Source organism: Echinops telfairi, unplaced genomic scaffold (assembly GCF_000313985.2).
Source record: "Echinops telfairi isolate 266 unplaced genomic scaffold, ASM31398v2 ScPeMD7_18;HRSCAF=68, whole genome shotgun sequence".
Classification (NCBI taxonomy): Eukaryota; Metazoa; Chordata; class Mammalia; order Afrosoricida; family Tenrecidae; genus Echinops; species Echinops telfairi.
The window spans coordinates 32,851,536-32,863,684 of NW_022103915.1; the positions used below are offsets into that span (position 1 = coordinate 32,851,536).

Here is a 12,149-nt window from a genome sequence, read left to right on the forward strand (position 1 = left end):
GGCAGCAGTTCCTGCAGACCTTAAGTGGAAGTAGGCAGTCTCCTCCCTAGCTACTGCCACGGTTCCCTCTCAGATGGCCGTCGACAGGGAGGACGCTGGCTAAGTTGTAGGAGGAGCTGCCGCTCCAAAACCTCTCACCTGGTGCTGTTCTCATCCCTGGGAGTCAGTGACGAGCCTGCTCGCCCACCACCCCCTGGCCAGTCCCACCCATCGCCCCTCCGAAGTCTGCTGAAGGGAAATGGGGTTCTTCAAGGAGGATCAGCTGGCTGCCCAAGGGGTTTAAACTTGATAGATGCAGGCCCTTCTCGCACAGAGAAGGCCCCAGAGCCCCTGCAAACATCATTTTTTTAACAGCTCCCTGAGAACTGTCTGACCGACTCCCATTTTGTTAGCAGGGGTGGGGGTGCAGCAGAAAGGTCCTTAGTGTCTCCTGAAGTACTTGTGTCTGCACCCCTCCTCCCCCTGTTTCTCTGGATGAACCCGAGGTGCTGCCCCATCCAGATCCTCTCATCACCGACTTGTGTACCCTGTCCTTCCTACATTCCCCCGGCAAGCAGCCCCCGACCTCTCAAGAGCAATAATTGCCAGCATCATTAATACCCAGCCATTAGCTGCTCCCACTATTTGGGGAGTGGGAGTTCCCATCCATTCTGCCCCTAAATGCCACTGAGCTGGTGTGCTGCATTGAACGTGACAGCTGTGCTGCATCCTAAGGTCTCAGCTTTGAGAGCCATCCTCTGTGGGGCTTTCCGAGTGGCAGAGGGGAACGGCTAATCTGCAGTACCCCCAGGAGAAAGCCTGGGCTGGAGTGAAGGGCGATGCTGACTCCCCCATCAGCAGAGCCGCAGGGTGACCCGAGCTGCTCGTGAGTGGGGCCTCAGACACAAACAGCCCTGCAGATCTGGCCAGGCCCCGGGCAGTGGGGTCTGCACTGCCAGCAGCTGTGGAGACCTTTTGACTTTGGTCCTCCTGCTGTCTCCAGCTCCGTCCCCCCAACTGTGTCTCCGTCGCAGCCTGTGGCGCATCCCTGCACCTGCTGCTGCTGAAAGGGCACTTGGAGGAGAGCCAGCACTGACCCCATTCGGTCCCTGTGCTGCCAGCTCAGCAATGGACTGCCATGCTGCCTGTCTCCTGTCCCCTCCCTCCCTGCTGACACCTCCCGCCTTTGTTTCTCTCCCCTTCTCCTGATTATAGGTTTCTCATCTCTTCTTGAGGTTTGTCCCTCAACCTCTGTGCCCTCAACTGCAGGCAGGCCAGGGATGCTAGAAGCTCCCTCTCTCTCCCCTGGGGAGACAGTGCTTTGGGATGAGGTCTCCCCCAACCCAAGCTGTTGACCTTCCCCTCTCTGTGAGGGTGGTTCCTTTTCCGCCCTCTCATTTCTCCCAGCACCACCTTCCAGTCTCTCCAGGTCGCATCACTGTGTGTGTGTACAAGCAGAGACACACAGCTGTGGTGTCTGACTCAAAAAAGGAGGGTGTGGCCAGATTGGGAGGGCCACTTAGAAGTGTCCCTTGTTAAATTAACTCCTTGATGTGCACCCTGGTGGTGCCAAGGTATCAGAAAGAACACTGGGTTTAAACTCAAAACCTTGTAAACAGGCTCACATATCAAGTCCTTCTTGAATTTCTTTTTACTCTGTTGATAAACTGGGACTTTATGATAGCTGATGCTTTTAAGGTACTTTTGGGAGGCAGGAGTAGGAAAAGTGGTAGACAGTTCTGAATCCCTGGACCTTGTGGAAAAGGCTCTGTCAGTCAGTCCAGTGCATTCCTCTGCCCATCCCCCCACCTACCCATCTTGGGTTTAATAACCATGCTGATTTTGGGCCTGGGAAGTTCAGTCCAGAGTGAGAGTTTCGAGAGGACAAAGTGACAGTTAATAAAGGACACAGACGGGTGCTGTTCGGTGCTACGGGGTCCGTTTTCACTCCTAGAGACCCGATGCACAACAGAACAGAATACTGCCTGGGCCTTCACCAACCTCACGATTGTGCCTGTGTTTGATCTCAGTGCGGCAGACATCCCAGTCCCTCTTGTTGAGGGTCTTCCTTTTGTTTGTTGACCCTCTACCAAGCCTGGTGTCTTTCTTTAGGGCCTGGACCCTCCTGGTAACATGTCGTAGAAGGAAAGACAAAATCACCTCCCTTGCTTCCTAGGAGCATGCTGGCTGTTCATGGTACAGCCATGCTTGTTCATGCTTCTGGCAGTTCGTGGTACTTTGAGTATTCTTCAGTCTTCCTCATGCACTGTCCAGCTTTTGCCTGCACGTGAGGCAATGGGAAATCCTATGGCGCAGGTCTGCTGCCTCTTAATCTTCAAAGTGACATCTTTATCATACTTTCAAGCAGTGGTTCTTTCATACAGTCCCTCATGTGGTGGTGATCCCCCAACCATAAAATTATTTTTGTTGCTACTTCATCACTGTCATTTTGCTATTGTTATGAGTCGGGTGACCCCTGTGAAAGGGTCCTTTGACCCCCAAAGGGGTCGAGACCCACAGGTGGAGAACCACTGCCGTTTAAAGGATCTCTCAAAACAGATTGGACCAATGTAGCACATCATTTGATTTTTCTGACAGTTGTTTCTATTGTCACTGATTGTGAATCTGAATAAAATGAAATCCTTGACAACTCCATTATTTTCTCCATTGATCATTGTGTTGCTTATTGGCCCTGTTGTGAACATTTTCATTTTCTTTGCATGAAGCTGCAATCCCCACTGACGGCTGTGATCTTTGATCTTCCGTAGTAAGTGCTTCAGTTCTCTTCACTTTCAGCAGGCAAGGGGGCGTCATCTGCATATTGCAGGCAGTTTGTTAATCAGCATCTCAGCAGTCTCAAACCGCTTTTGTCCAAACGACGCCTCTTGATCTGTGCCTAGGTTTCATCTGGGAACAGTTAGGGGTCCTGGAATTCCCATTCTTTGCAATGTTACCCATCATTTATTATGACCCATGCCGACGAGTGCCTTTGCATAGTTAATGAAACATGGGTAAATATCTTTCTGGTTTTCTCTGCTTTCTGCCAGATCCATCTGATAGCAACCAGGATACCCCAGCCCTTGTCTTCCATTGAACCTGGCTCGGATTTCTGGCTGTCTTGGTGTTTTAGTGCTGCTACAAGGGAAATGCCACTGAGGAGCGACTTTAATAAACAAATGCAGTTGTCTCCTAGTTTGGAAAGCCGGAAGTTCACACTCCTGGGGGAGAGGCCTTCTCTCTGCGGGCTCTGGGAGGAAGGTCTCTTTCCTTGGCAATCTAGTGAGTTTCATGTGACACAGTGCCGCGTTTTCTCCCGTCTCTGAGTTCTGCCCGGTGTCTAATCTCTTTTCTGTCTCAAAAGAAACAGCCTCCAGACCCCCTCCACACTAACCCTGCTCCACACTAAACTTGCTTCATCCACACAACAAAGGCAACCCCCTGCCAAATGGGATTATGACTGCAGGCCTCAATTCCCGGCCATCAGAGTCCAGTCCAGCTCATGTGGACTGTACAGGACAAGGTAGCCCTGCTCCTGTGGGTTTCCAAGACTGCAAGTCTTCACGGGAGGAGAAAGCCTTGTCTTCTGCAGGGTGGCTGGTGATTCTGAACCACTGATTTGACCGTTAGCCACCCAGCATGGAACCACTCGGCCAGCAGGGCTCCTAACCACAGGCATAGAGGTTATAATTGACAACATATACTTTGGGTGTAGATAGAGGTCAAAGAGCAAGATCAAGGGCACAGTGCACTTCTGTACCTTCAGGATTGGTGCGGTAAGGGTGATAGCAGCATCCCCTGGGAACTGGTTGGAAATGCAGATTCTTGGACTCCATCCCAGACCTCATGAATCAGACTCTGGTGGCAGGTCCAGTAGCCTGTGCTTTGAGAAGTCCCCCAGGGGGTTCTGGTGCTTACAGGGCTGGGTTCCCCGATAAGCAAGGTAAGCACTGGCTTACATAGTCTTACTTACTAATCTAATCGCTAATGAACATTTCCGTTAGGTTAAAAAGGACAAGTAGATCCATGCTTACCGGCCCCTCCACCCCTGCCAGAGGCGGTATATTTGAAACGAGCCTTTGACTCAGTAGGCAGGTGCTGGGGAGTTAGGTCGAGACAGACGCCAGCTATATTTAGAAGCATAATCTTTAATGTGGTGGGGGGACGATGTGAACTGGTTCATCGCAGCTAAGTGTGTAAGCACATGTCAGCCTGTGTGAGCCTTACTTATTGGGCAGTCTGCCACTGGGTGCATGCAGAAGCTTGAGAGCCACTGGGATGGAGTGGGGGTGAGGGCGGGCCGGCGGAAGTGATGCTTAGATTACCCCTTGAAGAACCCAAACAACCAACTCCACTGCCGTCGAGTCAATTTTGACTTATGGAGACCTTATCGGACAGAGTAGAACCATCTCTTTTTGTTTCGGAAACTTGAAATCTTTACGGGAGCAGACCGCCTCATCTGCTTCCCCCGGAGTGGCTGGTGTGTTTGAATCCCTGACCTTGTGGTTAGCATGCTCAATTCAGAGCTTACTCCACCGCCCCTATGGCTGCTTAGACCTTGAAGAAAGATAGAGGGGTGGGGGGTTTCCACAAGGAAGAGCGCTCTGCAGATAGCGAGAACCATAGATAAGAAGGCAGGGAAGTATGAAGTATGGACCATCAGGCCCTTGGTTGTTGTTGGGCCTGGCGCTTGTATGGGGCTCAGGGGCTGTGGAGGAGGGGCGGAGACAGAGGCAGGGGCCCTGGCTGGGAACGTGCCCTCTGCCAGGCTTTGTTGTCTTGGTCCTGTAGGAACTGGGGAGCCCCAGCAGCAGACGCTAGAAAGCAAGAACAAATGACCTATGAAGAAATCGGTTTGGAATATTTCTCAGTGATAAGTGGCACATGCTTTTAATATTAATTAATGAACTTTTTATTATTATAAATGAATTTAATATGCTCTGTCTCACGTCCTTGGAGCCCCTAAGTGGGCAGTGTCATTTAAAAATTGTGTTTTTACATTTTACTGAAGCCTGTTTCCTGGGCCCATGGTCTTGAACTTGGGCTGATCTGGATCCTTGGATATCTTTTGCTGAAGGATGGCATCCCTGGTACAGAGTAGACTTTTGGTACCCGCTGAAAGAAAAGACCCCGCCCTCAGTGCCCCTTTGGAGGGCCTGTACTCTGCAGAACTGAACGAGAACTGAGTTGATTAAAGGTCATGCCTGCTGATTAGATAATCTGAAAATTAGTCTGATAATGTGCAAATGATCTAAAAGAAGCACATGATGGTGCCACACTGATGAAGAAGGGTCTAACATGCTGGTCTTCTCGCATCTCTGTCCACTAGCATGTGGGCCTGGGGCAACCAGTCCAGCTGTAAGAGAAAGTGGAAATCCCCTTTGAAACAAGCCTGACAACTCTGGGTCACTCTGGCAGGTGCCTGGAACGCCATCGAGTCCACACCGAAAACCAAGCCCACGGCCCTCCAGGCCGTTCCTGTCCATAAGGACCCTGTACAGGTTTCCTGAGACTGTACATCTGTCTGGGAGCAGACAGCCTCACTTGAATCACTGACTTTGCAGTGAGTAGCCCAATGCTGAACACACAGCACCACCAGGATGCCGTCAACCGCTTACCCAACTTTGTTGCAGGACACTCAAGACTTGTTACAATGGAGATAAGGGAAACTTCCGATACAAGGCTCTGTCTATAGGAGAGGGGATGGGGAATGTCCGGCCTTGGGCTGTACAAAGTCTGGGGATTCGTCAATACCAGCTAACATCACACGCCTCACCAGAGAGAAGCCATTCAGGCCATCACCTGTGGGGGAAGTTAATTAAAATGATCAGCGTGGCTCACAAATGATGTCACAAATACCTAAATGGCTCTTGGCAGAAAAAAAGGTTCTGGTCCAGAAAGTGAGCTGTTGCTGGCTTCTGGAAGAGCAAATCAGAAAACCATCAACAGCTGTTCTCTCGGTGAATTCTTATTTAATGAAACATTAACAAACTATAAAAGCGAAGAGTCACCCAAGGGATTGTTCTGGCCCTTGGAGGTTTAGACCTAGGTTTCCAAACGTGCTGGGTCCGTGGAGTCACCTGAGGATCTGGTGCAACTACAGATCCCTGGGCTCCAACCTAGTGAGTTAGAATCTCTCGGGCAGTGGTGCTCCACCTTCCTAACGCCGCACCCCTTTCAGACAGTTCCTCTTGTGGTGCTGACACCCTAATCGTAACATTATTTTTGTTGCTACTTCATCACTCTCATTTTTTTTGCTAGTGTTATGAATTGGGCGACTCCTGTGAAAGGATCGTTTGATCCCCAAAGGGGTCGCACCCACAGGTTGAGAACCGCTGCTCTAGGGGGAGGAGCCCAGGGATCTTTAGTTGTACCAGCTGTCCAGGTGATTCCATTGATCCAGCTAGTTTCGCTACCTAGGATAGAAGCCAAACTCACTACATTGAATGGATGCTGACTCATAGTGACCCTATAGGACCACTTTCCAGCAGTGCTCCTAACCTACAGTGTAGACAAAACAACAGCAGCACCAACAACCGGGTGATGTGCATTCACCGTGACTCGTCACACCCCCAGGTGTGTCAGAGTAGAACTGGGCCCCATCAGGGCTTCCAGTGGCTGACTGGAGGTAGATCGTCAGGCCTCTCTAACAAGGTTCTTTTGGAGAGACTCAGTCTCCTAACCTTTCAGTGAGCAGCTGAGTCCGTTCACTACCTCACCCAGGCACTCTCCTGAATGTTCAGCTGTACTTAACGTTCCAGCCACCTGGGTCCTCCACACCCTTGACCTAGTGGCTAAGAAAATGGCTTTGTGCATGTGAAGCGTGACCTCTGTCCACTCTGTGTAAATGTGGGCAGCTTACCCTCCCCCGGTCCTTAGAACAAGTGGATCATAACCATATTAGCCCCCTGAGGCTGTCATGAGTCTTCATTGTGGCCACGTGTTTGGCACCAGGCTTGTACTTCCACTCCATCTCTGTCCCATGTGGGCCAACAGAGCAGTTCTAGGACCACAGAGGGATAATGGGTGTCAGGGCCTCCTTCTGTGGGAATGTTTTAGGAGTTTTCCATCACCATGAAGCTTCCTGTCTCCTTGCCATCGGCCATAGCCACCTGACTGACCTAGCCCTGCCACATCCATCACTAAATCTTAGATAGGGGACCCAGATCCTTCTAGGCTGGGAAAGCACGAGTCTTTAAGTACTGACGGTGTGAGTGGCCAATTGTGGGGTTAAGTGTAACTAGCCTGCCAGAAAGGCATAGCACGCGTCCTCAGCTTTCAGAGTGCCTTTGGTTTAATTGGGGAGATCAGATGGATACATGAAGCCCAGTTAGAGAGTGCTGTGGGGCGTGATGTTCCTTTATTTACCATCCCATCTCCCCGGGGTCGCTATTCACATCCCTCTGGGCTCTCTGGGAGCCTCTTGTATGTCTCTCTCATCCTTGGCCTCATTACCTAGGAGGTTCAGGATCGGACAGTCCATGTATGACTCCAGTCATGCTGGCTAACATGCCTTGACTGTGTCAGACACTGTGCTAAGCATGCAACGTGTCTCACGCACTGAGTCTGAACTCATGAGCCGTGTGCCACTTGTTGGAAAAGCTTATTTATTTTGTCCTTTGAGTTTTCCCCCCTTGCCTTTCCAGAAGTAAAAGGCAGAATAGGGCACACGTTATCTCCTGTAATGTTTACAGCAAGCCCATGAGGCATGTGCTGCTACTTTTATTTTACAAATAAGGAAGGGAGGTTGAGCAAATGGCCTCAAATCACACAGTCAGCATGATAGGAAACTGACACGTGAAGGTGTTTGAGTTGGACAGCATTCGGTTATGCTAGGACATTAGAACCCCCAGATAATGACCCCAGCTCCAAGTTGGGGTCTTTGTCATGATCCTGCTGATGTCCCCGACTTTGCCAAAGACATCATGTTGCACAATGGCTTTTTGAAAGAAATGCTCGTATTGACAGGGAGCCCAGGCGACGGAGTGGTTACGAGTGGAGCTGCTACCCACAAGGTCAGCAGTTTGAAACCACCAGCTCCACAGACAGACAGACAGACAGAAAGGCAGACAGACAGACAGACAAAAGGCATTCTACTCTAGTCTTGGAAACCCAGTGTCAATTCTGCCTTGTCTCATAGGGTCCCTATGGGTCAGAAATGACTTGATGGCAGTGAGATTTTTGGTTTTGTTTGTGTGGTAGTCTTCCAAGAGGGTCATAGTGGCCCAGTGGTAAAGTTCTTGTCTCACATGACACCCAGGTTCAGTTCCTGAGGTTCACAGCCTCCTCACAGCTTCCACCTGTCTGTCAGTGATGGCTCGTATGTTGCAGTGATGCTGAACAGATTCCAGTGGAGTTTCCAGACTAAGACAGACTAGGAAGAAAGGCCTGGTGATTTCCTTCAGCAATGAAGACCCTGTGGATCGCGGTGGGCTGAGTCTCAGAGGATCGCGGCACGGCGCGGGACTGAGCAAAGTTTTGTGCCATTGCGCATGGTGTTGGGGTTGAATTGTGTCCCCCAAAGGATGTGTTTGAGCCCTAACCCCTAGTCCATCTGGTTTAGGGGTTTTCTGTTGTGTTCATGAGGAACTATCAGCATAGGGTACGTCGTAAACCAATCATCTGTGAGCAGATCAGGCTCAGGAGCGAGCAGGTCAAGACCGCCGCCCTGGAGCACGGAGAAACTGAGGCAGGGTTTCCTTCAGAGCAGACCTTCCCTAGAGCTGGTGCCATGAATGAGGACCTCGGGTCTCCTAAACTGTGAGAAAATAAAATTTTCTCTTTTTTTCCTTTTCTTCATTTATTTTGATTTTATCTGCTAGTCCAACAATGAGAATTTTGTACTTTTTTTTCTTAAAAAAATTATTGGGGGCTCTTACAGCTCTTATCACAACCCATACCTCTATCCATTGTGTCAAACACATCTGTACATATGCTGCTGTCATCTATTTCAAAACATTCTCTTTTTACTTGAGCCCTGGCATCAGCTCCCCATTTCCCCCCACCTCCCTCCCCCGTGTCTCCTGGATAATTGATTAATTGTTCTTTTTCCCCATGTCTTACACTGACCACTGTCTTATTTCACCTGCTTTTCTGCTGTCTGTCCCATGGGAGGGAGCTGCAAGTTCTGTTCAGGAAAGCCAGCCGCTGTGGTCTTTCTGTTGACGGCACCATTGAGAAAGTCGGGCTTCCATGAGTTGGGGGCTGCTTCCATGGCCCTGACAGCTTTGTCACCAGCTGCTTCTGGTGACAGATGGACACGTGCCCTAGTATAAACCCTGGTGGAGACTTGCAGGTACTTGTAAGTGATCGTCATCATAGGAGGCAAAACCAAAATACCTAGGCCACGCTGTGCCCGTGGCTGCCTCAGGGTGGGCTGCCACCGGCAGTGCCGTGCTCCAGTCGCCCTGGGCTGATGTTGGAACTGGCGCTGCAGGCCCTTCTTTGTGACCCATCTTAGTCTGAAGGCCCCCGCTGAAACCTGCTTCCCGCCATAGCAACCTACAAGCCTCCACGGACCGGTGGGTGTCGGCTGTGCATGCGGGGCACTGACCAGGACTCAAACCCGGTTCTCCAGCGTTGGAGGCAAGAATTGTACCGCTGAGCCACCGATGTCCGCTAGTGATGAAGATTGGCTAATTCATAGCATTCTGTACGATTGTGGTTATGAATTAGGCAGGGCCTTCCCTTTCAGAGAGTCAGTTTTGTATTCGATAATTTAAGCTACTTATCAACATCCCCTTTGCTTTCCCTTCTCCCTCTTAAGAATTAGTGTCCGCCCCTTTCCCCAGGTGAAGGCCTGTCAGCCTTTAACCTGTTGCTTCCTCCTCCCTCCCTTGCCCTCGACTCTCCTGGTAACCTCAAGTTGGTTTCCTTCAGAATGAAAGTCTGTGTACTTTTTCTTCCTCTTCTTTATACAGTGGTCTTGTGCGATGTTTGCCCTTCTGTGATCAACTAATTTCACTCGGCCTCACGTGCCTCGTGGCTTCCTGACTCTTTCAGGATGCGTGTATTTATTCTGCTGTGTGCATGTAACAGTGTCTTTATCCACGCGTCCACTGGTGGCCGTGGAGGCCACATTCATCGCGTTTGAGCTCTTGGTTGGGGGGGTGCAGTGTCAGGTTAGCAGACAGGGATTCGGCTGTGCTCTTGGTTGGCAGGCTTCGTTTCCCACGGCTCGGTACTGCCTGCCTGTGTCTCCATGGCTCCCAGCCCCTCTCCCCGGCTTGCCTTGGAGGCGTGTGTTCTTCTTGGACTGTGCCACCCCTCGGCTCTGCGATCTTTGGGCTCTTCAGCACACCTGAGGCAGGAAGCCTGAGGCGCATCCTTTTTTCCTTTCCCGAATTCAGCTCTCGAGTCTGAAGGATACAGAAAAAGCGTTGGCTCATTTGTGGGCTCCTTTGGTTGTGGAGGTGGTGGCGGGGAGCGGTGGGAGAGGAACAAGCAGGGCCAACAAGAAGGGGTTCGCTGCTTCCTAATCATCTCATTAATATCCAGACAGCCCCAGCTCCAGTGTACCAAGATGTCCCACAATTCTTTAAGGGCAATTACATTCCCTTCACTTTAAAGGGAATTACACTCAGAGCTATGTTGACATAATTACCCTAAAAAATAATAACCCTTTCCCCTCAGGTGACTCATTTGGTGGGAATAATAAGTTCATCCGGGGCCATGGCTGACCCACATGACCTCCCACTGGAAAATGGAAGTACCCCGATGTGCCTTCCCTAATCAGCACTGAGAGAAGTAATGGCAGTCCCAGGCTCCTAGCCTCAGGTGTACACACAGGACATTACTGATGGGACGGGGGACAATCTAGCCCCAGAACTGGTGACATGATATACGCACTCCTGGCACTCAGCTACCTTTGGCAAACTGCACATCGTAACCGTAGCCAAAGCCATTCATCAGGATGGAGCCGTCAGTGTGAACAGGTACACGTGCACCAAAAAACCGGGCCTGTTTCCTCACTGGCGACCACAGCACCCCACCACTTGTCTGTCGGTGTGTCACACTGTGGTGGCTCGTGTGTTGCTGTGATGCTGGAAGCTAGGCCACCAGTCTTTCAAACGTCAGCATAGTCACCCGGTGTGAAGGAGTTTCCGCAGAGCTTCCAGACAAAGATCAGACCATGAAGGAAGGACTGGCTCCCCTTTTTTGGAGGAAGCTGCTGGAAACCTATGGATAGCTTGGCAGCATCGTCAGATACTGAGAGCCCACACAGAAAGGAAGAGGCTGGCGCAGGACCGTGTTTCATTCTGTTATGCAGAGGGTCACTGTGGGTCGGAGCCCTTTCGATGGCACCCAGCACCCCCACCCCCACCAGAGGACGGACTCAAGGGGAGGGCATGGCACTTTGGAGACCCAACTCAGCCTGGCAGTTGGTTTGGGCGGCACAGTTTTTAGGAGTTGATTCATAAGGCTCCCCTCTAAGGGCCGAGAGCTTTCTCAGTAGCCATCAGTTGCCACTGGGTGGCTTCGGACTCAGGAGGGTGTCGCACAGATTCACAGTCTCATGAGCTCCAGGGAGCAGTTCTCTTCTGCCCGATAGGGTCACTGTGAGGCGGAATGAACTGGATGACAGTGGCGTTTTGGTTTACTGTTGGACGTTTGGGGAGAGACTAAAGTTGAGCCTTCTGAGACGTTGTGGCCAAGTGAGCCTGGTGGTTCTTAATTCCTTCCATGCTGGTTTATCAAAAAATAACTAGGGGGAGGATTCCAGCAGGAGGGCAGACCCACTTCAGCTCTATCCCCACTCCTGGGCTCCCTGTTACTCCTTTTCTCCAACTCTTTCTACTGTCGATCAGAATAGGAGTGACGGTCGCCATGCCTTTAAGTGGTCACAAGCTCCTCGGGTGACTCGGCCAGCACTCAATTCCTGTGTTGCTGCTGCTGTTTTAACTTCCCTTTGCTGGGCAGATTTATTTATTTCTTCTCCCCCAGAAAGCCTCCGTGCAGGCTTGTCTATTCTTTCATTAAGTATTTATTGTCAGCTCCCCGTCAATCATGCAGCCAGGGGCCTGGGATGCGGAGATGAAAGGCCGGGCTCCTGCCCTCAGGGAGCTCCTGGCTAATAGGGAAAGAGACTCCACACAAATGCAGAACCAGCGATGAAAGTCAGGACTCCTTTTCTGCCTCTTCTTTCACCTTATTGTAATCCTCGCACAATCCGT

At 50.9% G+C, this 12,149-nt stretch overlaps 1 protein-coding gene across 8 annotated transcripts in view; it reads left to right on the forward strand.

Annotated features, from left to right (window-relative positions):
- DPF3 (double PHD fingers 3) overlaps positions 1 to 12,149 on the forward strand; it is a 211,065-nt gene that overhangs the window by 132,032 nt on the left and 66,884 nt on the right. The window lies entirely within an intron of this gene.